The sequence below is a fragment of the Pseudorasbora parva genome, chromosome 22, assembly GCF_024679245.1.
Source record: "Pseudorasbora parva isolate DD20220531a chromosome 22, ASM2467924v1, whole genome shotgun sequence".
NCBI lineage: Eukaryota > Metazoa > Chordata > Actinopteri > Cypriniformes > Gobionidae > Pseudorasbora > Pseudorasbora parva.
In genome coordinates this window covers 15,179,872-15,207,438 of record NC_090193.1, presented here as the reverse complement: position 1 = coordinate 15,207,438, position 27,567 = coordinate 15,179,872, and the positions used below count along the sequence as shown (strand labels likewise).

Genomic DNA, 27,567 nt, shown 5'->3' with positions numbered 1-27,567 from the left:
TCGCAATGGTCATGTTCCCGCAGAGGGAACACAGCACATCCACAAACACTGTCCGAACGTGCTGGGCCCAAACACGTCGAGCAGTGAATGCGTCCCAAAGACAGCAACAGATATCGACCGCAGCCGGAAGTGCGCGGACAAACCGTCTTGAATAAGACATGCCACACGCAAATCCACAAACACTGTCCGAACGTGCTGGGCCCAAACACGTCGAGCAGTGAATGCGTCCCAAAGACAGCAACAGATATCGACCGCAGCCGGAAGTGCGCGGACAAACCGTCTTGAATAAGACATGCCACACGCAAGCTCTTTTTGTGAGAGGAAGCTCCGCAGAGTGTCGAAGCGCCCAGGGAAAACACACACAGCTGTTGCAGATCACTGCACAGATCAGCAGGCAGGCAATGTGAGATCGAACGCGCCGAAGACTGAAGAGAGCACTTCAGAATTTAGGCTTGCAGGAGTGAAGAGATGCTCTTGGCTCCGAAGCAGAAACATAATGCAATCATGCCAGCTACTTCCTTATATACCCATGTGGGTAGGCGGAGTTACGCATGCAAATCTCGCATGCCCATGGCGTTGGCACTGCCATTGGGCGTTTTCTAAGATCTCGAAGATGATTGGCTTCTACACAGCAAAATCTCCAGTGTCAAAATCTTGGTGTGAAGGACTCTTAGAGTCAAGAGTTAATTTTCTGGTGTTGAATTAACACTGCTAGTGTAAACCGCACTCTCTGGCTGGTGAACATATTCAGAGTTAAATATCAATAACACTGACAGAGAGTATAGTCACATCCGGGACATTTCGGCAGCGGAACAAGCTCGAACTTTTTCTCACAGACGCCATTTTCTTTGCCTCGCGATGCGTAACATCAAGGAGGGGAAACGCTGATATTGCGTGTTTCATCCTATGGTTCCATCTCATTTACGTACCCATTTTATAGCATTATATTGTTTTATAACTAGTTATGTGCTGTGCACGGTTAAACAGCTCTCATAGAGGCATTTTCGTTGATGTGATTCGGACGGAGAAGACCAGGCAGGTGCTTCTTCACAAGGAAACGCCGTAAGTAAGTGTTTTAGCTCATTTACAATATGTATTTTATAAAATGTTTATTTAACGCGATATTTAAATGCTCTGCACGCTTAAACGAAACAACCATTCTCACATGCGGCATTTTCTTTGACTCGTGAGTGGTGACATGGAACTGACGACGAGGAGGCGGCACGCCGCTTGCACGTTATAAGGGAAACGACGAAAGTAAGTGTTTAGCCTAATTTGCAACGTGTTTTTTTAATGATGTTGTTTAACGATATCTAACGCTTTTAAAATGCGCCTAAACCTTTCTTACAGACTAGGCTTGTGACGCAGTTGAGACACGGAGTGTGCTTTTAACAGAGAAAACACCTAAAGTAAGTGTTCTACACATATTATAATCTGTATAATTGCTGTATAATTATGTATTTATGTCTTGGAAAAACACATTCAGTAGCTACTGCTGCTTAAAAGGCAGTGGCCTCACTGGTGAAGCAGCATTAAACGGGGGTATCCAACATGCTTTCTCTTCCCCGTTATAGTTCATTCACCGAACTGTAATCTTATTGCTCTACTTAATCTTTGTGTATGATTTTTATTGGGTAGAATTCCAGATTCAAAGACTCATATTACTAACAAAGGAAAGCTATTTTTTTGCGAAATCAAGTGACAAAGTTTTAGGCAGGATTGTTTTATGAACTTCTAAAAATGTTGACCTAATTTGCTTTTGACCTGTCTCTGTCTTAAGAAGCATCATGTTCATCAGCTGCATCAACATTGATTTTTGACCACCCCCCTGGACTGAAACCAAGGCTGACAGATGACCATGCTTTCTGTTCTGCAGCAAAAAGGTATGTTTAAGGTATAGAAAACTGTAGTGCTTTTCTTGGCAGATTATTGGTAAATATCTTTAAGCACAGATATTGATCAATAATATTTATTTACAATAAAGGACAACTAAGGCAAAAAGTGCATTCATCCATCATAAAAGTGCATCCGTCCATGGATGCTGGATCTTATACACTAGAGATCAACAGTGTGAGAAAGAAAAAGGTCAATGTCAATGTCTATGGTGATGCACTTTTATAATGGATGGCTGCACTTATGATGATAGATGCATTTTTATGATGGATAGATGCACTTTTATGATGATAGATGCACTTTTATAATGGATGGCTGCACTTATGATGATAGATGCACTTTTATGATGGATAGATGCACTTTTATGATGATAGATGCACTTTTATAATGATAGATGCACTTTTGATAGATGCACTTTTGATAGATGCACTTTTATGATGATAGATGCACTTTTATGATGGATAGATGCACTTTTATAATGGATAGATGCACTAGAGTCTGTGTTTAAAACTAATGAAACATGTATACTTTAAGACTGTTTAAAGTATTTCTTCATCCTCAAACTATATTTTGCTCGTTGCCAGCACACCTACCATATGACTGAAAAACAGAAGAACAACTCCACAAACTGCAGACCAATACCCTTGAAAGTGTCACTATTATTGGAGGACCAATACTTTTAGAATGGGTAAGTCATTCTTTCAGACTAAATATTTATGCAAAATGTAGGCTAATTATCACTAACTTTTAGTTAACGTTTGGATATGCCTTCATGTTTAAATGTATTGTTTTTGCTGTTTGTGTTTTTAGGAGAATTTCTATGATGCAGCAAGTAAAGGGTACCTGGCTTGGTGTTTGAAGGCTGTACAGACTAGAACCTGTCTGGAGATGGTAAGATTTAACATATAACATGAGAGAATCATGGCCACAAACATCACATTTGTTGGTATTTGGCTAATAGAATTGAGTCAAACTAATTGTTTTCATGATTTGACAGGTATATATTTTCTGTTTGATTTTAGACTCAACAGATTGGGAAATCACCTGCCCCCAGCATCACAAAGTCAGGAAGAAGGGAACAAAAATCATTCCAGCAGATGACTAGTAAGTGAGATTTCTTAAGGGTTAGTTCACCCAAAAATGAAAATTCTGTCATCATTTACTCACCCTTATGTCGTTGGACACCCGTAAGACTCATTTTCAGACACAGGTGAAGATATTAGTGTTGAAATCCGATGGCTCAGAAAGGTCTTCATTGACACCAATGTCATTTCCTCTCCCAAGACCCATAAAGGCACTAAAGATGTCGTTACAGAGCCCATCTCACTACAGTGGCTCTACAATAATTTTCTGAGGTGACGAGAATAGTTTTTGTGCGTAAAAAAAAACGAAATAACGGCATGGCAGATTTCAAAACACCGCTTCATTAAGCCTCGGCGCATTTTGAATCATAGACAGTCCATGCAACTACCACTTTCAAGCCACAGAAATATATAAAGGTACATCATTAAAGTACTCCATGCAACTCCAGTGTTTTAACATACATTTTCATTAAACTATGCAAATGCTGTGTTTGCAAATAATATATAAATATATTTTATAAATGGAGTTGAGATTTTTTGAGCAAATAAAGCACTTGTTTCATAAAAATGAGGTTAAACCACTGGAGTCACATAGATCACTTATGATTTCCTTTGTACCTTTCTAGGCTTTGGAAGTGGAGGCTGAATAGGTTGTAAATGAAAGGACAGAAATTTCTTAGATATTATTAAAAATATCTTCATTAAGTGTTCTGAAGATGAAAAAAAGTATTACGGGTTAAGAACAACATGAGGGTGAGTAATTTAATACCAGAAGTAACATGGATGAAGTAAGCCTTTAATGTACTTGGAAATCAGTCAATTCTAACCAAAATAGTTTATTGTTTGAGTCACCAAAGTCCAAGATGATTGAACTTTTTGCAGCATAAACTTACTGTATTTATAAAATACAACTAGTATTAATTGTAATTGGTCTGGTATTGTGTTGTTTAGGGAACCAGGATTCCAGAGAGTTGGATCTACACAGCTTTTCCTGCTCTGCATATGAAACCACAACTGAACTGTACTGTTAGCAACTGGTCATAACTGATCCACAGATATCCGGCGACTGTTTTTTCATCTGCTGAATGTTGTGTTGACTCAAGTACTGCTGTTCTGTTGCAAAGTTGAAGGTACTGAACCAACTTCACTGACACAGGACATATATTCACTGACATGCAGGACTTGGAGTATTATGCATTTATATTTTAAAGAATGATAAATTACTAGTTGTCAAATTAATAAACATTTCAGAATGACTTAAAGTCAGGGGATTGCAGTTAAATCCTTTCAGTCAGTGGTGCAGACTTGTGTTCTGTGTGGGGTCTAGTGATAATATGAACTGGTTTTACCCTCCAGCGAAGCATCAGGTGCACGTGTCAGAGAAGACAGCTGTCTATACCCTCACCAGTCAGCATTTACATTTAAGTTACACACTACAAAGTGTTCATCACCTGTTAGAGATGATGTTGTAAATGCATGAATAAATAATTTACAAATCTTTATCGCCCGTTACAAATGTACACGTATACAAAGCATTTACAACGCTTTCTGCGTCCCCTAATCTAAAGTGTAGACTATTCATCACTTGTAAATGTTTTACACATAATTTGTAGATCTTTCTTACCCGTTACAAATGATCTGTACATGTATACAAGGCATTTGCAATGCTTTCTGCGTCCCCTAATCTAAAGTGTAGACTATTCATCACTTGTAAATGTTTTACACATCATTTGTAGATATTTCTCACCCGTTGCAAATGTGTCCATTGATTGCTACAACAAATGTAACATTAAATGTGAAAATTACATTCTGCTATTCGTTACCTGTTGCAATAGAAATGTGTTAATAGGTCATTCATCTAATTAATGCTAATTAATATATATATATATATATATATATATATATATATATATATATATATATATATATTAGGGCCGGGACTCGATTAAAAAAATTAATCTAATTAATTAGAGGCTTTGTAATGAATTAATCGAAATTAATCGCATTTTAATCGCATATAAATATTTGACCTGAGAACAATGAGAAGTAATTTTTCACATGTATTTTTAGTATACCATTGAATAATGACTGAATACATAAGCTTAATCAACAAAATATTGTTTATTTATTTCAGTCCAGCAGACCAGCGCAATGTTTGCCATTAAGTTTAGCAAAAGCATATTTGTGATATTTGAGGCTCGATGTGCTGCGGTGATACGCAAATTCCTTGTTGTATAAACTTAGCTTGCACACAACCGTGCTCTTGACGACGCTTCCATCCTTTCGTTTTTTAAAACAAAATTTCCCATCCACGGGGCCGAGCAAAGCGGTCTCATCAGCTTCTTCGTTCATGTTCACTCATGCCCTGCGTCTCAATCAGCTCCCTAGTTCCCTAGTCAGGGCACTGATCAAGACATAAGTCAATGGGCTGACTCCCTGATCAGTGCCCTGACTACTGAACTAGGGAGCTGATTGAGACGCACCCAAGGTTTGCTGACTTGACTCCGGTGCTGCGTTCCACTCCACTTTAAGACACGCACTTGCAAACTTCCCTAAGCACTTCCCCTTGGGGGAATCCCTGCCGCCATTTTTAAGTGTGTTCCACTTCGTGAAGTGGACAAGGGAAGTTTGTATGGACAGACCCTTGCTCCCTCGATTTTGACCGAGTGAGCGAGTCTACTTCATATGTACACTTCAGGCAGCTTCATATACCACAATGCAACGCGATTGTGACGTCACCACATATCACGTTTAATTTACCCCACCACAAACAACTATAACTATTTTTAAAAACATTTAAAACAACCCAAACACATCCATATACATATAGAATGCTGCATTAAACAGTTTCGTAAAGGTAAAAAATAAATAATATATCAACTCCATAGTGGATTCCAAGTGATCAAGGGCTTAGGGCGTTCCAGTTCATTCCATTTGAAAAGTTTCCGCCAGTAGTGGGCACTCATGCAACGTAGGCATGACGCACATCCGAGTGAACGAGACGGAGGGAAGTTTGCGAGTGAAGGGCATGATAAAAACGAACTGGAACGCAGCACGGAGCGCTAGTTGGTGTTCCAGTATAATCGGTCCGTCGAAACTGATTCATTGAAAAACGTTCCGCGGTGCAAAAATAAATGCGGTTAAATTTTTTTTTTTTTTTGCGTAATTAATTAACGCGTTAAAGTCACGTAATTAATTAATCTTAATTAACGCGTTAAAGTCCCGGCCCTAATATATATATATATATATATATATATATATATATATATATATATGTATATATATATATATATATATATATATATATATATATATATATATATATATATATATATATATTAATAAATATGTATATATATATATGTTTCAGCCTGTATATCTCTATATTCATAACTGTCTGGTAATTCTGAGTATTCAGCTGTAAACTCTCAAGTGTTGGCTTTCTAAATATATATTAGTTATGTGTATATTCAGAATACCGTACAAGCAGCTGTCTTTATACTATGAGTGTGTCTAAATGCTCCATTTGCCAAATCAGGAGATGACAGGTAAGGGGTCCATAAGGCCACGTCCATGACCCATTTAACCATTGCCGAGAAGGACGCATTTGAAAAGTTATGTGGTTTCTAGAGGACTCCTTCGATTACATTATAATGTAATTATAATTATATTATAATGACTAATAAATATAATTTCTTATTAATTTATGAATGTATAGTAATGCTTTATAAATGATAGTTCATCATCATTCATCATTAACTAAAAACTTATAAGTGACTTATTACTGAATGTTATTATAAAGTGTTATCAAAATACTTTTAGCTGTGTTGATTTAGGCCGATATCATAAGTAAGCAAATATGTTGTAGATTAACTCTGTTAAGACCATCTCACTTATAATACACCCATCCAACGTATATGCACTGGGCACATTTGTTTAAAGTAAACATTATAAACTGGTACATTTGCCTTCCTGAATTGGTACATGATGATATTGTATTGAAGTATCTATCACCTTTTATTACTCTGTCATCTCCTGAGAAATATATTGGATCTTCTGTAACTTCAGAAGGGCTAAAGAGAACTTAGAAAAGAAAAAAGAAAAAAACACTCTGATTGTGAATTCTTAAAGTGTGACATTGTTTAATCTGTAGCATGCAGGTCTGTGCAGGTGTTTAGGTGAGCGTAACGGAAATCCCTGCAGCCCCATCCTACAAACAAAAGGGGGCAGGTGGTCATCAGTGGTAGTCATTTACGTCTATCATGTTTCATAGATGGCTGCAAAGATCCAGAGATAAATACTCCCTCCTGCTCATGGCTGCCTCAGGGTAATGTAGAGATGAACTGAATGTAAAGAGACATTCAAGAGGGGAGGTAATAGGAAACCTCAAAGAAGGACACACTCACTGATATAAAAACTAGTTTGGCTGCTAAAAAAATGTTATCAATAGAGGACAAAAGTGTACTGGCCTACTTCTGTAAAGATCGATTTGTGTATGTGTAGAGTGCTTTTGAGAGAAGGTTTAAACAGATGTGAGGATGAAGGATTATGGACTAAAAAGTGCAGAAATGACTCAGGATTAGGGTAAAAAAAGCACACAGGCTTGAGTCTTATCAGTGTAACTCTGAACCAATCACAGAAGAGTTATCACTGATGAACCCATCATGCACTTTGATTTAGCAGGAATGGGTTCAGGCTTTTATGTATTAAAACAAAACAGTGCTTAAAAGTGTAATGTTTGTGATTATATTTGATTCAGGTTATAGATACACTGGTGGATCTATAACGTCTCGGTTACGTATGTAACCCTCGTTCCCTGAGGAGGGAACGGAGACGTAACGTCAGTGACTGGCGAATGGGGGTTTTGCTTAGAAGCCTATCATCTCCGAGACTAGAAAGCACCCAATGGCAGTGCCAATGCCATGGGCATGAGAGATTTGCATGCGTAACTCCGCCTACCCACGTGGGTATATAAGGAAGTAGCTGGCATGATTGCATTGTTTTACCAGCTGAGGAGCCAAGTTGAACTCCGTTCCAGCGGTACAGCTGATGTGACAGCAGGATGTTACGTCTCCATTCCCTCCTCAGGGAACGAGGGTTACATACATAAACCGAGTCGTTCCCTTTCGTTCAGTCACTCCGACGTAACGTCAGTGACTGACGAATGGGGGTCCCAATATAATTACGCCACTCGGCTGTCTTCCAGTGCCCTGTGCAAGTGTGAGTGCCCTGATGCAAGATAGTACGGTCGAAGGTCTCCACTTAACACAGGAATACCAAAGTACACTGGGAGGCATATTCCAGGTGGAGATATGCGCCATAGTGCCTACCCGTAGGGAGGACTTAAGAATACACATATGGGCTGCATACGGAACTTCGCTGGGGTACCACCCGCAGGTGGATTTTTAACCACAGGAGGTGGCAGGCTTGCCATGGGATGACACCCGCTCAGGGAGGCTTACGGTGGAAATACACATGTGGGGGTCACCGGAGGAGAACCATGCACATGGGGCACCTGGCAGGACATGAGTGTCTGGGCTGAATAGGGCAGACTTACTGGCGTCGGCGTTGTCAGTGCGGGAGAAGCTCATCTGAGAAGAATATTGCACGTATCCAGTCCGTTGAGTGGAATGGCGAGCAAGCGAAGACACCTGAGCCGATCCATTACCGGCCACTTGTAGAGGTGAGTGAATAGTCGGATACAGGCTCCACTCAGAGATTGTAAAATCCGGCGAATGTGTTCAGTGTCGCCCAGCCTGCAGCTCTGCAGATGTCTGTTAGCGGATTGCCATGCGCTAAAGCCAAAGAGGAGGCCACACTCCGAACAGAGTGTGCCCTGACCCCAAAACAATGGTGTCCACTATCCAGTGGAACAACCTTTGCTTTGAGAGAGCCTTCCCTTTCAGCTTCCCACCATAACACACAAAGAGCTGATCTGAGGTCCTGAAACACTGCGTCCTGTAGGGATGTCCCGATCCGATCACATGATCGGAAATCGGGCCCGATCACGTGATTTCAGACTCGATCGGAATCGGACGTTACATCCCGATCAGGACTCGGAAATAATGTATATTCTGGGGTGAGCTTAGCATGATGACGCATCAATAATATGGGTTGTAACTTGAAAATAATGCTTTATGTATGTTTCTGTAGATGGATACACGTGCTGGCTCCTCGGTGATACATTACAACAGCGCTAATATCACCCGTGGGCCGTGTATATTCGCCAGAAGACGCGAATGAGAGCGCGCGCGCTGATCTGTCTCTGTGCATCATCAAAAGCGCGCACTCGTCTCACAGCGCGCAAATATTGAGTTCTCTTTCAAGACTTGCGCTTAAACGGACCAACTCACACAAGAAGTATGTCAGCATGTCCATCTTGATGAGTATCCAAGCAGACATAGTCTGAATATGCCTTAAGAGGACTTTATACAGTCGAGAAAGACGACGCAGAGCCTTCCTTCAGGTCTTAAAGGGGCAGTAGCCTTTACTGCTGTCTGTTTAATGTCAAACAAAAGATAAGGAATCACTCACTGCTCTTGATTAAACAGCTTTTGTAAGGATTATTCTTGATTATACAGTTAAATATGCAGATATTTTACATTTCATTAGCCTACTTTATTCAATTTATCTACCTAAAAACTAATGTTAGACCTATAAAAACCTGAAAAGCATTGTTAATTATTACACTTCAGTCAAATTACACTTCAAATATTTTTTCCCCAAAGTTGATTTATGTCATTGTTCGGCAGTTATCATCACGATGATTTCATTTAAAGTGTTTGTTTTTTAAATAAGTTTAGTTTTAGTTAGTTATTTGATGCTATAAAAACGGCTGTGTGATGTCATGATTGAGAGCTTAGATCGATGTCTTCTCTGAGTGAAGTTGTCACTGAGGCACTAACAGATTTTTTCAGGATTTTTAAAAGGATTTTTTCAGGATTTTAACAGATTTTTAAAATCCAAAAGTGAAGAATTGATGTTTATTTATTACTTGATTGTTCAATCTACCTCACAGAAGTGCTCTGTTTGTTAGAGTTGTTGAATGTTAAAATAAGGTGAATAAAATAAAAAATAAGGAACATCCTGGTTCGTTTTTTCGCTCTTCTTTATTCTTTTTTTATGTATTATAGAAGTATCGGATCGGGACTCGGTATCGGCAGATACTCAAAATCAAATGACTCGGACTCGGACTCGAGGGCAAAAAAACCTGATCGGGACATCCCTAGCGTCCTGTCTACATAAGTGCGGAGGGCTTACGTACTGGACAGTGCAGTGCCAAGGCTGGGTCTGCCTCCTCCAAGGGCTGCGCTTGCAGGTTCACCACCTGGTCTCTGAATGGAGGGGTGGGAACCTTGGGCACATATCCAGGCCGGGGTCTCAGGATCACGTGAGAGTCGGCCGACCCGAATTCCAGGCACGCTTCGTCAACAGAAAATGCCTGCAGGTCCCCTACCCTCTTGATGGAGGCCAGTGCGGTCAGGAGCGCTGTCTTCATCGACAAAAACTTAACATCTACTGACTGCAAAGGCTCAAACGGGGCCCTCTGCAGTGCACTTAAAACTACTGAGAGGTCCCAAAAGGGTACGAGAGGAGCGTGAGGAGGATGTAGTCTCCTCGCACCCCTCAGGAACCTGATGACCATGTCGTGCTTACTTACCGGTATACCGTCCAAGAAGTCATGGTAGGCGGCAATAGCGGCCACATAAACCTTCAGGGTGGAAGGAGACAGCCTTCGATCCAACTCTTCTTGGAGAAAAGAGAGCACCGACCCGATCGGGCATTTCCAGGTGTCTTCTTGGTGAGATGAACACCAGCTGACGAAGAGGTTCCACTTCAACACATAGGCCTGTCTCGTGGACTCGGCCCTAGCGGAAGTGATGGTAGCCATCACCGGAGGTGGTAGGGTACTCAAACCTGCCGCATCCCGTCCAGGAGCCACACTTGGAGGTTCCAAAGATCGGGACGCGGGTGCCACAGGGTGCCCTGTCTCTGAGAGAGGAGATCCTGTCTCAGAGGAATCAGCCAGGGAGGGGCTGTCGCAAGGAGTACTAGTTCTGGGAACCAGGTCCGGCTGTGCCAATATGGGGCGACCAACATGACCTGCTCCTTGTCCTCCCTGACCTTGCACAGAACTCGTGCAAGAAGGCTCACTGGGGGAAATACATACTTGCGTAGGCCCTGCGACCAACATGACCTGCTCCTTGTCCTCCCTGACCTTGCACAGAACTCGTGCAAGAAGGCTCACTGGGGGAAATACATACTTGCGTAGGCCCTGCGGCCAGCTGTGCGCCAGTGCATCCATGCCGAGCGTGTCCTCGGTCAGGGAATAGTACAGGCTGCAATGGGACGAGTCGTGGGAGGCAAACAGATCTACCTGTGCGTCCCCGAACTGATCCCAGATCAGCTGGGCCGACTGGGGATGGAGTCTCCACTCCCCAGGGATTGGCTTAATCTGTGAGAGCTCGTCGGCTGTACGGTTCAGTATCCCCGGGATATGGACAGCACGAAGGGACTGTCTCAGGCGCTTCTGACTCCATAACATGAGATGGCGGGCGAGTTGGGACATGCTGCGGGAGCGTAGACTGCCCTGGTGGTTGATGTACGCTACAATGGCCGTGTTGTCCGACCTGACTAGTACGTGTTGACCTCATAGCAACGCTAGGAAGCGGTGCAGGGCGAACCGTACTGGCAGCAACTCGAGGCAATTGACATGCAGGCGGTGCTGGCTCTCTGTCCAGGAGCCCGCGGCAGCATGTCCATTGCACATGGCACCCCAACCCGTAGTGGAAGCATCTGTAGACACAACAACATGCCTGGAAACTCGTTCTAAGGGCACACCTGCCCGTAGAAAGCTGAGGTTTGACCACTGGGTGAGTGTCTGTCTGTCTGCCGAGTCACTGGGACCCGGAGCGTGCCAGACTGCCATGCCCATCTCGGGAGTCGATCGCGAAGCCAGTGCTGAAGCGGTCTCATATGAAGCAATCCGAGCGGCGTCACCGCGGCTGCGGATGCCATATGCCCCAGGAGCCTCTGAAACAATTTCAGTGGAACCGCACTCTTGCTCTCTATCTGACGGAGGCAAATCAGCAGTGACTGCGTACGCTCGCCGGTAAGCTGCGCGCACATGGCGGCCGAGTCGATCTCTATACCGAGAAAATAGATCCTCTGCACGGGGCAGAGTTTGCTCTTCTCCCAGTTGACCCGGAGGCCCAGACGAGCTAAGTGGTGGAGAACCAGGTCTCTGTGTTCGCACACCTGCTCCCGAGAATGGCCCAGTATGAGCCAGTTGTCGAGATAGTTCAGGACATGGATAATCTTCGTGAAGACGCGAGGGGACAGAGCTAGCCTGAATGGGAGTGCAGCATACTGATATGCCCGCCCTTCGAACGCAAACCGCAGGAACGGTCTGTGTCGTGGAAGGATGGACACATGGAAGTACGCATCCTTCAGGTCGATCGCTAGAAACCAATCGCATGGACGAACGCATTCGAAACGGCGTTTCGCAGTCAACATCCTGAATGGAAGCCTGTGAAGTGATCGGTTCAGGACGCGAAGGTCCAGGATTGGCCGTAACCCACCGGATTTCTTCGGTACAATGAAGTAAGGGCTGTAGAAGCCGGAATTCATCTCAGCTGGAGGGACGAGCTTGATCGCGCCCTTCGCTAGTAGGGTAGCGATCTCCGCACGCATGACAGGGGCATTGGGCCCCACCATGGTGAACCGGACACCCCGGAAGCGGGGAGGAGCTCGCGCGAAAACTGAATCGTGTAGCTGAGCCTGATGGTCCCGGCAGCTGAAGCCACGCTCCCAGGGAGTGCACCAACGGGGTCATACGGAGCACCGGCGTACCCTCGGTGAGGCAGCGAGGCAGTGTTACCAGCCTGGACGTGGGTGGCATAGCGGCCTGGTGTCGAGGCACTGGTAATGACTGCACCCTGACAGAGGAGACCAGGGAAGGACTCGCGTTCCACTGGGGTCTGCTCTGAGAGGGGGCTGACGACAGAGAGGGAAGAGAGCGTCGTGGCTCGGGGGTGGTGCACACTGCCGTCACCGGTCTCTGGGTGCTCAGGGATTTCTTCTTATGCTCATCAAGGCTACCTTTATTTGACCAAAATACAGTAAAATTATTATTATTTATTTTTTTGTGAAAAATGTATTATATTTTAAAATAACTAAATATTTATATATATATTTTAAAGTGTAATTTATTCCTTTGATGGCGAAGCTGAATTTTCAGCAGTAAATACGCCAGTCTTCATTGTCCTTTAGAAATGTAATGGTAACACTTTACGGTAAGGGTTCATGAATTATAATTTATTCATGCATTAATTCATGCATAACCCTCTAGGCGGCACGGTCGAATTTACTCGACAAGATGCGTCACTGAATAAAATGGCCAATTTTGTCAAATAGCCCTAACGAAACAAAAATATATTGCAGTATATTGGAAAATATCATGTAATACAGTATTGTTCAAAATAATAGCAGTACAATGTGACTAACCAGAATAATCAAGGTTTTTCATATATTTTTTTATTGCTACGTGGCAAACAAGTTACCAGTAGGTTTAGTAGATTCTCAGAAAACAAATGAGACCCAGCATTCATGATATGCACGCTCTTAAGGCTGTGCAATTGGGCAATTAGTTGAATTAGTTGAAAGGGGTGTGTTAAAAAAAATAGCAGTGTGGCATTCAATCACTGAGGTCATCAATTTTGTGAAGAAACAGGTGTGAATCAGGTGGCCCCTATTTAAGGATGAAGCCAACACTTGTTGAACATGCATTTGAAAGCTGAGGAAAATGGGTCATTCAAGACATTGTTCAGAAGAACAGCGTACTTTGATTAAAAAGTTGATTAGAGAGGGGAAAACCTATAAAGAGGTGCAAAAAATGATAGGCTGTTCAGCTAAAATGATCTCCAATGCCTTAAAATGGAGAGCAAAACCAGAGAGACGTGGAAGAAAACGGAAGACAACCATCAAAATGGATAGAAGAATAACCAGAATGGCAAAGGCTCAGCCAATGATCACCTCCAGGATGATCAAAGACAGTCTGGAGTTACCTGTAAGTACTGTGACAGTTAGAAGACGTCTGTGTGAAGCTAATCTATTTTCAAAAATCCCCCGCAAAGTCCCTCTGTAAAAAAAAAGGCATGTGCAGAAGAGGTTACAATTTGCCAAAGAACACATCAACTGGCCTAAAGAGAAATGGAGGAACATTTTGTGGACTGATGAGAGTAAAATTGTTCTTTTTGGGTCCAAGGGCCACAGGCAGTTTGTGAGACGACCCCCAAACTCTGAATTCAAGCCACAGTACACAGTGGAGACAGTGAAGCATGGAGGTGCAAGCATCATGATATGGGCATGTTTCTCCTACTATGGTGTTGGGCCTATTTATCGCATACCAGGGATCATGGATCAGTTTGCATATGTTAAAATACTTGAAGAGGTCATGTTGCCCTATGCTGAAGAGGACATGCCCTTGAAACGGTTGTTTCAACAAGACAATGAATCTACTGGTAACTTGTTTGCCACGTAGCAATAAAAAATATACTAAAAACCTTGATTATTCTGGTTAGTCACATTGTACTGCTATTATTTTGAACAAGACTGTACATTAGGCAATATATTCACATATATGGGATTTAATATTTATATTCGCCAATATATTGCAATATATGAAAGCTGCAATCATTTGTATATTTTGCAATATATTACAGGACTATATAATATATTGTATAATACTATCAATATATTATTCCATGTATTTATAATATATTATAATATATTTTGAAGTAATATATTGGTAAATGTATTTTCCTTTCATAAGGGAGGGTGTCAAATTTCATTCAACCTCCCCTCCATTAGATGGTAGACATGTCGTACTTCATCCCTGACTCATACAAACATCATGATTCTATACAAAATATACGAGCAAGAGCGCATTGAATCAGTGTAAACAAAAGTGGAGCTGACGTGCACCTAAAGGGTTAATATCTCATGAATCATCAGGAACTAACAGGAATTCAAAGTCTTTCATTCATGACTTCATTGATGAACAACACCTTAATTAAAACATTAACTAACGTGAGTAAATCATCATGCATTATGGTTTATTACACATGATCATGATGTTTTCTATGTTTAAAAATTGGTCTAAATCATGCATGTAAGACTACTTTTGAAACCAGCATTTAAGTATGTTTGAATGTATTTATGTAATTTGTGTATATTTGACCTACTATGATTTAATTGTGTTGTTGTAGTAGTTGCAATGTAACATTTTAGAATGGCAACCATGAATGCTGATTGCAGACTTTCAAGCTAATGGGACCCATTAAAATAAACAAATAAATAAAACTAAGACTTTCAATTTGTATAATGTATTTATTGGGAGGAGCACATTTAGATAATTAACCTAACTAATTTGCTTTACTCTAGTTGTGTAATGTAAGTGTGAACTTGTCATTCTGCGCACGGGACGTGCATTAGCGCATGCGCGCTTTGTGCTGCCTATTGAAGTATTTTATATTATAATACTTTAGCACAATAAAAGATTATCATTTATTTTTCAGTCCTGTATAGCATGTTGGTATTTTTGTCTTCTTTAGTCTAAATAATTAAACATTCTTAAAACAATATGCATTTACTAGATAAGTAAAATGACTTAAGATATTTTTTCTTGTTTTGTTGAAAATAAAATCCAAATCAAGTTTGTTTTTGCTTAAAACAAGCTAAATGATTTGCCAGTGAAGTAAGAAAAATTATATTGTTTCTGATTGAAATCTTGGGTAACACTTTATAACAACGTTCAGTTGTAAGTCATTTACAAGTGGTTAGTTAATGATGAACTAATCATTTACAAAACATTCATAAATGATTATCAAGTGATATGCTAACATTTTATGAATGTTTTGTCAATTCCGTTACAAGTCATTTACAAGTGATTAGTAAATAATTAACTAATGATTTATGAAACATGACTACGTGTTCATTAATGATTAATGAGTGATTTGTTAATTATTTTACATATATTTAGTAGATTAAGTTATAAGTAATTTACAGTTTAATAGTTAATAATAAACTAATGATTTACAAAACATGACAATGCATTTCATAAATGCATCCCCTAATCTAAAGTGTAGACTATTCATCACTTGTAAATGTTTTACACATCATTTGTAGATATTTCTTACCCGTTACAAATGATCTGTACACGTATACAAGGCATTTACAATGCTTTTAGCGTCCCCTAATCTAAAGTGTAGACTGTTCATTACTTGTAAATGTTTTACACGTCATTTGTAGATATTTCTCACCCGTTGCAAATGCGTCCATTGATTGCTACAACAAATGTAACATTAAATGTGTACCAGGAAGTGTTTATGACGAAGCATTGAGTTAAGAGTCGCACAGTGGTGCGTGTGTCTGTGTACCTTTGAGTTAAAAGAGAATAAAATACGTCAGCAGTCCAGCCGACCCCTGTGTCCTCTTCCTTCCTGTCTACGAACTATTACAGTAGTGTAGTAAAATCTTTTGATAATTTAAAACATAATAGCCTAGGCCTTTGTAATGTGCCTTTGTTGATTCTAAATAAATAAATAAACTACAAAAAATATATTTATATACAGGATTGAAAAAGAAATGATAACAACCTTTTTCAATATAGAGCAGCACAAAGTGCGCATGCGCTAATGCGCAACATGCTTCCTGCTTGAAGCAACACAGAGTCATAGCGAGCACACGTGCAGAGGCAACACTTCCACTTCACAACATTAAAAGCACAAAGGAAAGAGATATGAATGCTTACTGTAGGCCTTATAGGTCTATGCTAGGGGTGTCCTCGACTAAGGATTTAGACAATCGAATCAGAATTGTCGAATCTCTCTATGGTCGACTGATAGTCGAATCATCTATGTGTGTGTGTGAATGGGTTGGGACTTGGAAGGGGCACGACACTGGGACACTGTCAGCAGAAGGGTAAAACTATTTTTATTTTCCTTTACACACTGCACACAGCAACAACTTTTAATAAAGCGACCAAAACTGCCTGCCAACTGACAGACGAACTGACAATGGCTTTCTTGTTTAGGTTTAAATAGCCTAAAAGGTAATGTGGTGGATAAACATTAATAAACCGTTTTCTCATAACATGTTAAAGCCGCGATCGAAATACAGAACATCATACAAATATATAAAAGAACATTTTTATAAATAAACCTAAAAAAAATACCTGCCTAGAGAGGAAAAGAACACTTTGAGTGCGTTTACATGCACGTTATGAAGCCGATTGTGCCTAAAAAGCGGGTGAAGACATACACGTAGCTCAGCCTCAGGACCGACACCTGACGCGCACATTATATACACACAAGCTCAATTTTGAATTGACTGACAGATGAGCTGCACGAAAGCGCTCTGTGGTGCAGCAGGATTTTAAACAACTTCCCGAGTAACCGCGGACAGGCGCTGAATGCTGTTGCCGGTGTGTGTACACTCATTGAACGTGTTCTAATTTTAAAGGCGCGGTGCGAAGCTCAGCTCAGCGCCACGACACGTCTTTAAAATATTGAGCACCCCCATATTGCCAAAATGGTATGATTCTTGTTTCATAACACCAGCGAAGATTCGGTGGTCGAATCAGGCTCCGCATATCGATGCATCGAATCTTCGACTATTCGGGGTGACCCCTAGTCTATGCACTAGTTTGCTAAGCCTATTTTAAGTATAATAACAGGAATATTGAGTCATCATTGTGTTGACTGTCATAACGCGACACCGCAGCAGAGGGAGGGAGAGTTTACGTGAAGCTGACTTGATACGGCGAAAGTTTAATCTTTCAACTAGCTCTTCTTCACCTTCGTTGCTCTGGTTGGTTGTAGCGCTATCCAATTGCGTGCACGCCGTGCAGAGGGAGTTTGAAAGACAACCGTTTATCCCGCCCCTCAGATTGAGCTCTGTCAATAAGTTTCCAGACCAAACATCTTGATGTGGGTATGGCTTGTCAGGCTATTTTTACTATGTATATTTGGTATAACTGTTTTTGTTAATTAGTTATTTTGGTTTATATTTGTTCTTTCTGCGCATGTTCAGCTACTTTTTTTGTAAGCCAGATATTGACGCATATGCAATAATTTTGTCATATGCAACAGTGAAAGAACACAAAGCTTTTAAACGTTTATCATAATCAATATAGCATAAATTGGCTTACAAATATAGTATCTCTACAAATAAGTTGTTGAGTAGACATTGCTGCTCAAGAGGATTATGCTGTATTCAAGAAATGTGATTCTTTATAGATTTGGAAGAATAAATCATGATAAAGCAACTATGGACAAGAAAAGAAGATGTGTGTTAAAACATGCAAAATAACTAAACGACATTCACATGTAAGTCAAAAGCTTTCTTTTTAGTTGTTTAAACTGAGGAATTATTGCAAGTGCGGACTTGACTGCATGTTAATGGAAGATCATGCTTGCGACGTCAGAAGGGCTCGGTTGTTGTGGACTATAAACACAGTGCAGGATTATTTTCAATAGAGTAAATGAAGGAAACTCGATCATCCTGCCATTTGCATGAAGTGTTAATTGAGGAACTTTGATCGTAAGTGCACTTGCACGCTTTGAAGTTTCACAAATGACAGACAACAGAGATGACAGAGATTGAGGTTGCCAACGTGCAACGTGGGGGAGAGGACTGTGGTGTTGTCTGTTCGCGGCTTCTCCACCCACAAATCAAGTTAACTGTACAGTTAGATTTAGATTTTGTTTTGTTTTCTTGTGGCTGTGACTAGTCAAACGATCAGGGCTGCAGTTGGGACCGTTGCTGATTGCTGGCGACCGCTGAGAGGACGTTGTTCATCGTTCGCAACTGCTGTTTTTCTTTGGATTGTTGCGGTTGCTTCAGTGCTTCCAATTAGGAAATAGCAAAGGATTTGCAAAGTCACATCTGCTATTTTTCGGATTATATGGATGTATGGATTTTTGCATTATATCTGTTGTTGCTGGCAATCTTTTTCGTGCTGCCTATACCTGAGCTGTTGCATTAGAGTTTTTATTACTGCTTACTGGCCCTGGTCTTGATATCACTCATCGACACCAGCATAAACCGCATCTAAACGGACAACACTTCACTGCCAAGTTAGCCCTCGCTGGATAAAGTAACATCTCCCCAGCTTAGCGAGTAGCCACTTGCTGACCGGCTGGATAATCTTCGGATCTTCTCTTTAGGGCGACATGACGCTAAAGTACTCCATCCCGCAACTACTTAAGTTAAGGAATAACATCAGTCCAATACATATTCCAGCCATTAAACAGCTTCAACTTCAAAGCCGACCCCGCTACATCCATAAAAGTTGCCACAGAAAGTTTGTTTTCTATCAATCCAGTGACTCTATTCCATCACTTTGGTCAAGCGTGCGCATTGTCGAATGGCATCTATGTCATCAGAACGCCTCTCTACCTGGAACAAATAGCGTTGGGAAGTCTACTTGCATAAGACCCGTCACTACGGAACGGAACATAAAACGTGGAGTGGACTTCAGTGTGCTTCGTTCTCTACAGTACACTACTCCATCAAACATCAAAATAGAACTGTTTAACACACAGTCTCTCACAAATAAATCTTGTCTTATACACAGCCACATATTGGACAGGAATATTGATATCATGTGTCTTACAGAGACCTGGTGTCATGAATAGTGCTTCCCCGGTTCATCCTCCAGACCGCCGGACTGAGCCATCACCGGAATACTGAGGCACGATCATTCGGACTCCAATTCCCATGGGCCCTCATTCCTAGGACTGATTACACTCACACCTGCACTGCATCACACACCCTATTTAAGACACACACATGCATCACACATTTGCAGAGTCTTGATTTGCTACGGTTGTCATTTCTGAGCGTTTTTCTGTGGACTGATTCTTTGTTATTACCTGGACTGTTTGTTATCTGTGATCCTCTGCTGCCTGCCCTGAACCTTGCCTGTACCCTGGACTGTGATCGTTTGCCACCTGTCTTGATCCTCGCCAGTGACCCGTCTCTGATCCTTGCTGCCTGCCTCGACCATTGCCTGTCCCTGTTTACGATATTGCTTTATCCCTGTCTGTTATTCTGCTATCTCCAATAAAACTGCAAATGGATCCACTCCCTGTTGACCCTTTATTACAGAAGACTTCGCCAACCAGCGATCCAGCAGCTTGGTCACAGATATCCAACGAGTTATCCGCACAGGCCAATCAGCTAGCGATGCATCACCACCAACTGAGCCGCCTAACACCACTCACGGAGGAATTGGTAAAAACACTACGTGTCCAACTGGTTGAAGCCGCCATGCCACCGCCCACTGCACCCGCCATGCCTGCATCTCCCACTTCACCCGTGGTGAATCCCCGTCTGGCCCTGCCAGAGAAGTTCCATGGCACTCCAACCAAGTGTAAGGGATTTCTCCTCCAACGTTCCTTGTATGTTAATCAACAGCCCTCTCTGTACCCCACTGAGACCAGTCGCATATCCTTTGTCTGCTCACTGCTTACCGGCAAAGCACTGGATTGGGCCACTGCTGTCTGGAGAGATGACAACTCAATATTCCCCTCATTTGCGGTGTTTCTACAATGATTCAGAGAGGTATTTTAACACTCCGCAGGGGGCCAAAGCCCAGGTGATCAGCTGCTCTCTCTCACTCAGGGCAAATCAACAGCGGCTGAATATGCTCGACAGATTCGCACATTGGCAGCACAAACTAACTGGGTGGAGCACGCATTGAAACTACTGTTTCGTCGAGGTTTAACCATGGAATTGCAAGCAGAACTCGCTTGCCGGGGCGAAGGTAGTACTTTGAACTCATTCATCGAACTTTCCATTCACACTGACAATCTCATCCGCTCTCGACGCTCCATCCGCGTTACCAGTTTCTCCAGCTCAAGCCCCGAACCCCTGCAGCTGGGCTACATGTCTCTTTAGCCAGAAGAGAGAGAGAGAGAGAGAGAGAGAGAGAGAGAGAGAGAGAGAGAGAGAGAGAGAGGAGATGTCAAATGCACCTGTGCCCATACTGCGGTCAGGCTGGTCACTTCAGAAGTCAATGTCCTGTTCGTCCTACACCTAACGGCTCCAAAACTGTGAGTTCCTTCACTCACCCTGATTATTTATCCTCCTGTCTCAAGATTCCCGTTCTAATCACTCTCAACAAACAAATGGTTACCACGCAGGCCCTACTAGACTCGGGTGCAGCTGGGAATTTCATATCTGACACTTTAATTAAAGAACACAACATTCCCCAAACAGACTGCCATTTTCCATTTACAGTGGAGGCGTTAGATGGAAAACCGATTGGAAGAGGAAGAGTGGTCCACATCACCAAGGAACTCGGACTACAAATAGGAATTCTTCACCATGAACGCATTCAATTCTATGTCATTCACTCACCCAACAACCCCATCATCCTTAGTCTGCCATGGCTCCGTACTCATAATTCTCATATCTCCTGGAAGAGGGGACAGATTCTGCAGTGGGATGCCTCCTGCCATAAGAACTGCCTACAACAAGTAACTCCCCTGCCTATCCAAACAGTCAAGCTGGACCAGGTCAATCCAGAGAAATCTAATATCCTGGCCGAATATGCTGATTTAGCGGTGGCCTTCAGCAAACAAAGGTTGACTGAATTACCCCCTCATCGCCCAGGTGATTGTGCCATTGAACTACTTCCAGGTACCATTTCAGTAGTTTTACATTTAGAAAATGTTCATAAAAATAAGTATTTACTCAGTGGCAGGTGCATCTAGGGCAAGCTAACATGTTAGCTTAGCACACCAGCAAAACAACAATTTATACGATTAAAATCATGTTTTATTCAAAACTTGCTTCATATCACTTTATAATTTATATGTAGATTGTTTTATATAACAATATGTGATCTCATATAGCTTCGGGTCAAAAAATCTGACAGAAAATATACAATGCTAAAAGCTATGTGGAATAGCATTGCATTATAAATATCATCTATTATGAAACCACCCAACATGGCATAAAGAACACAGACCAACCATATATTGCCGCGATTGTGTGTTTATGGTCTTAAAACGTGTCTATCTGCATTAAATAGCGATCTAACGATCTCAGGAAGCTGTTTTGGAAATGTCAGATACTTCCTGAATGTCACATGGTGTGTCTGTTCTTCATGTGTTCCACATGGGAGTGAATTTTCAGTAGTACAGCTTTCCAGCGCCCTCCGGCTGCCAGAATAAATTGAAAACACAGCATATCACAGTCTACTGCTCTCATAATCATACATCCGCGGATTTTGGATAAAGATTTAATAAATAATACTTCTCTGTATAGAAATTTGACTCAAACATGTGAGAATCTATCAATATTTCTCCACATCTGCACACTTTTGAAGTAAAAGCCCTGAGGGAAGTTGTTTTGTCGAGTGTATTCATGACGACCACCGAGTTTTTTATGAATGGGAGCAAATGACGCGCATATTACAATCAAAAGGTAGCGACGCCCAAGATCATATTCATAACTCCTGGCACATATTAACACATTACGGTCACTATAAGACTTTGAGAATAAAACAGAGGTAAAAAAATTAAACTTTAGTCTTAGATCTTTTTAATGATGTATAGTTTGTCAAGGTAATTACTTACACCTGATAGTAATTTTGAGCTAATTTAAGCAAAGAGAGCTTCAGCACGTCCTCGTCCTCGTGACGGTTATTAGGTTAAAGAACGGTTCACCACGGCACCCATTCTCCATCACCCAGACCCTGAGAAACCCTTCATAGTGGAGGTAGACGCCTCTAGCACAGGCATTGGAGCCATTCTATCTCAATGCCAAGGTACCCCTGAGAAAATGTTTCCCTGCGCCCTCTATTCCAGGAAGTTATCTGCAGCAGAACGAAATTATGATGTGGGTGATCGAGAGTTATTGGTGATGAAGGCAGCGCTGGAGGAATGGCATCATTGGCTGGAGGGAGCCCAACATCCATTCACCGTGCTCACAGATCAAAAAAACTTAGAATACCTCCGCTCTGCCAAACGCTTGAATCCTCGACAGGCCCGATGGGCTATGTTCTTTACCCGCTTTCAGTTCAAAGTGACTTACAGACCTGGGTCTAAGAACATCAATGCCCATGCATTATCCTGACAGCCTGACCAGGTAGAAAGATCGGACACAGAGGAAACCATAATCCCCAATTCACTCCTCCTAGCGCCAGTTCAATGGGATGTGATTTCAGAGATTACGCAGGCCAACGAACAGTCCGCCCCACCAGCAACATGCCCACCGAACCGAAGGTTTGTACCAGCTTCTCTAAGGGATAAACTGTTGCATCACGTCCACGACTTACCCAGTTCCGGTCATCCAGGCATCACCGCCACTCATAACCTCCTACAGAACCGGTTTTGGTGGAACTCCATTTTTGATGATGTAACCCAATTTATCCACAACTGCAATGCCTTTCAAACCTCCAAGACCCCTCATCTGTCTCCAGCAGGTCTGCTACATCCATTACCCATTCCTCAACGTCCCTGGTCACACATCGCCATAGACTTTGTCCCCAATCTCCCCGTATCACAGGGCAACACCACCATTCTCACTGTCATAGACCACTTCTCAAATGCCTGTCGTCTCATTCCACTGCCCAAGCTCACCACTGCATTTGAGACCGCTGAGTTACTCTGCAATTTCGTATTCAGGTTTTATGGATTACCTGAGGACATACTGTCGGACAGAGGTCCACAGTTCACTTCTCGAGTCTGGTCAGCTTTCTTCAAGAATTTGAACATCAACGTCAGTCTCACGTCTGGCTACCACCCAGAATCCAATGGACAGACAGAGTGGATGAACCAAGAACTCACACGCTTCCTCCGCACATACTGTCAAAGAAACCAGACTGAATGGAGTCGATACCTGATGTGGGCTGAATACGCTCAAAACTCCCTCAGAAAACCAGCCACAGGGATTTCACCTTTCCAGTGTGTTTTAGGCTATCAACCCCCTCTGTTCCCATGGTCAGGTGAACCCTCTGACCTACCGTCTGTAAACGAATGGTTGCGCAGGAGCGAGGAGACTTGGGAGCTGGCTCATCATCATCTCCAACGTGCTGTCAGAAGACAAGAGGTGCAGGCCAACCGACGTCGGCGACCGAATCCCCAGTACACTGAGGGGCAGTGGGTCTGGCTATCCACCAGGGACCTACGTCTACGACTTCCATACAAGAAACTCAGTCCCAGGTTTGTAGGGCCTTTTCAAATCATAAAACAAATTACACCTGTCTCTTTTCGGTTGAATCTGCCTGCTAACTATCGTGTATCTCCCACTTTTCATGTTTTGCTGCGGAAACCCTCCGGGGGTCCGGGAGGGGAACCGGAGGGAACCGGGGGTTGACATCCCCCACCACTGACAATTGAGGGCGAGGAGGTCTATCAAGTCCGAGAACTGCTCGACTCCAGGCGTCGGGTCGGAGACTACAGTATCTGGTTGATTGGGAGGGGTACGGTCCAGAGGAGCGATCCTGGGTCGACAGGGATGATATCCTGGACCCTACACTCATGGAGGAATTCCATCGGATGCACCCGGATAGACCGGCCCCTCGACCACGTGGGCTAGACCCCGGCGTCCGCCTCCTCGTGTCAGGAGCCGCTCGCAGGGTGGGGGCTCTGTCATGAATAGTGCTTCCCCGGTTCATCATCCAGACCGCCGGAGGGAGCCATCACTGGAATACTGAGGCACGATCATTCAGACTCCAATTCCCATGGGCCCTCAAACTTGTCTATGCTTTTGTATCATGCAGGCTGGACTACAGCAACGCTTCTCCTTTTTAAAAAGACGGGTCGTGTGCAGCTCTTTTAGAGAAGAGTTTAACTCAGGCAGAGTGCTGAGACGCCCAGGGAGAACTCACAGACCTTTACAGACCACTGCACAGATCGACAGGAATGCGGGACTCACTGGAATGCGCTGTCACACCAACACTCTGGGTAGACCCTTGTCTTGAAGAGATACAATGCTTAGGAAGGCATGTAGTACTCGGCTCCAAAGCAGAAACATAAATGTGTGACTACAATGTAACAGTGTTTATGCCCACACAGTGGGGCGGGGTTGCATTAGGCAAATTCTGCAGACCCATAACATTTTCATGTCATTGGATCGTTTTGATTGAGATTGAAGGCAGCTGGCTTTCTAAGCAAAACCCCCATTTAGTCAGTACTGACGTAACTCGTAGTGTACTGACTGAAAGGGAACTCAACTGAACTGTGTTGCCAAGTCTGCGGTTTTCCAGAGGGTTGTTTTCCATGTCCGAGGTTGAAGCGACCTCAATTATGGGATATATAGACCCAGTAATGCGGATTTTCATGGAGATCAGGTCTTTTATGAAAGCATTTGAACATGCTATTGACTCCAGAGCTGACACTAGTGCTGACAAGTTGCACTTTCTGGAGCAGTATACTAGAGATAAGCGCAAAGATCTTGTAAAAAGCTGCCAGCATATGGCAGATGATTGTGGTTATGCAGAAGCAATGAGACTCTTGCAGGAGACATTAGTTAAAAATTGCGACAGCTTTAACCTTCTCAGGATCCATATGCCTTTCCTCAGTCGAAACAATGTACCCCAGGAAAGGAACTGTGCATTGAAAAACGCATTTCTCCTCCTTGACAAAAAGTCCATTCATTAGCAACCTCTGAAGCACTCGTCATACGTGCTGCAAAAGAAAAATCTATATGTCATCCAGGTAGACATATATGAACTGATCGACCATATCTCGCAGCACGTCATTCACAAGTACCTCTTTTTGCTGACAACAATGGCAAAGGAGAAGTATTCTTTACTGTGATGTCGTGCAGCCCCTGGTAATCAATGCAAGGTTGCAAAGATCCATCCTTTTCCCCCACAAAAAAAGTAGAAGAGGAATGGCGGATGAACCCTGTTGCCAGTGAGTCAGAAATATATTTCTCCATAGCCTCCCTTTGTGGAATAGAAAGTGAAAATAACTTGCACTTAGGCTGAGACTTGGCACAGTCATAGAGACAATGTGGAGGGAGAGAAGCAGCACAAGACTTACTGAACACCTCCTTCAGGTCACGGTACTCAGCGAGCATGTTAGACAAAGCCAATGCTTCCTCCTAAAAAAGAGACAGAAACAGACGGAAATGCAGATGCAAAACAAGTCTCGTGACACTTAGTACTTAATCCTAAAAAGGCATAAAACACTTATGACACCAATCCACTTTCGGGTTATGATGGACCAACCAGGGGTGACCAAGAACAATGGGTGAAAGGCGAGAGTCCAGAATATAAAATTAGATAATCTCAGAGTGATTGCCTGACATGATGAGAGTGTTGTCTTCAGTCGTGAATGGAATAGTGGGGAGTTCCTGACCAACAGCAATCTTGTTGGTGTGGGTTTGAGGGGAATCTGATGTCTGTGTGCAAATGTGCAGTCCATGAACTAACCGGCCCTGGAGTCCAGAAGTGCCTGACAATCGTGGGTGTTGACAGACCATCTTAATCTTACTGTGAGGAACGAAGATGTGGATGAGGTCTTCTCAACTGAGATCCCAATCAATCAATCAATCAACTTTATTTATATAGCGCTTTTACAATGACAATTGTTTCAAAGCAGCTTCACAGTGTTAAAGAAGACAATATTGCAAAAAAAATTGATTTGGCTATACAGTCGTTCTGGAGAATAAAACCATGATGTTATCAGCTTATTTTAATTTATCATATAGCGACAATGTTGGCAGATCAGTATTATAGTTTACAGAATTTAATAAGACCTAATTAATTTATTTTATTTGTATATTTAGTTGAATAACTTGAAGTTATTAACTCGAATAACTCCTCTACTTGTGCCTCTACATTTCTTTGTTTTTCTCACCCGTTCTAGCAGTTAGCATCAAGTGCTATATATCATTTTAAACAGGAGAATCTGAAGTTTCCATCTAGATCATTTGATGTCCCAATTTTACATTAATTTATTCTGAGAATGGATTAAATTAATATAATTTCAAGAAAAATGGCAGCAAAAATGTGATGTTTTTACTTTGAACTCGAACATAATTTCATGAAGTTTGGATGTTTTGCTTTAGAAAGTTAGACTTGTTGGACTAATGAAAAAAATATAATTCTGTTTGGCTCAGGGGAACAACCCACGTGTGTTTCCTGGACAAATCAATGCTGCATATTTTTATGACACCTCCACATTTTATGACTACAGAGCCTCTGAATGATCAATCGCGAGACATATTATACCTATGGTAAGCGGAGATTCTCTTCTTTATGGTGCAGTTTACAGCATACCGATTGGATTTGCAGTTTAAAAGTTATTAAACATTTTAGAACGATAGTTATTTTTAGCCGCGGGCGGCTGTCTCGGTCTTTAAGGGTTAACGGGATAGTTCACTTTGAAATTAAATTTTGATATGTTTAAGCTTACCTCATGGGTATCCAAGATGTAGGAGTATTTGTTTCCCCAGTAGTTTCAATTTTGATCATTTTAGGTCAAACCATTCTTGTCTGTGCCTCACATAATGCAGGTCTATTGTCACCACCTCAAAGAGCATACACAGAGAAGTCCAAATTAAACAA

The 27,567-nt window shown here is 42.2% G+C and overlaps 1 long non-coding RNA gene across 1 annotated transcript; it reads left to right on the top strand.

Annotated features, from left to right (window-relative positions):
- Window positions 1–1,089: 1,089 nt before the first annotated feature.
- LOC137058803 (uncharacterized) lies at window positions 1,090–4,035 on the top strand. The gene is made up of 7 exons (XR_010900853.1): window positions 1,090–1,257; window positions 1,351–1,409; window positions 1,781–1,883; window positions 2,478–2,581; window positions 2,704–2,784; window positions 2,916–2,997; window positions 3,927–4,035. It is a non-coding gene; the product is annotated as an uncharacterized lncRNA (long non-coding RNA).
- The last annotated feature ends 23,532 nt before the right edge of the window (window positions 4,036–27,567 follow it).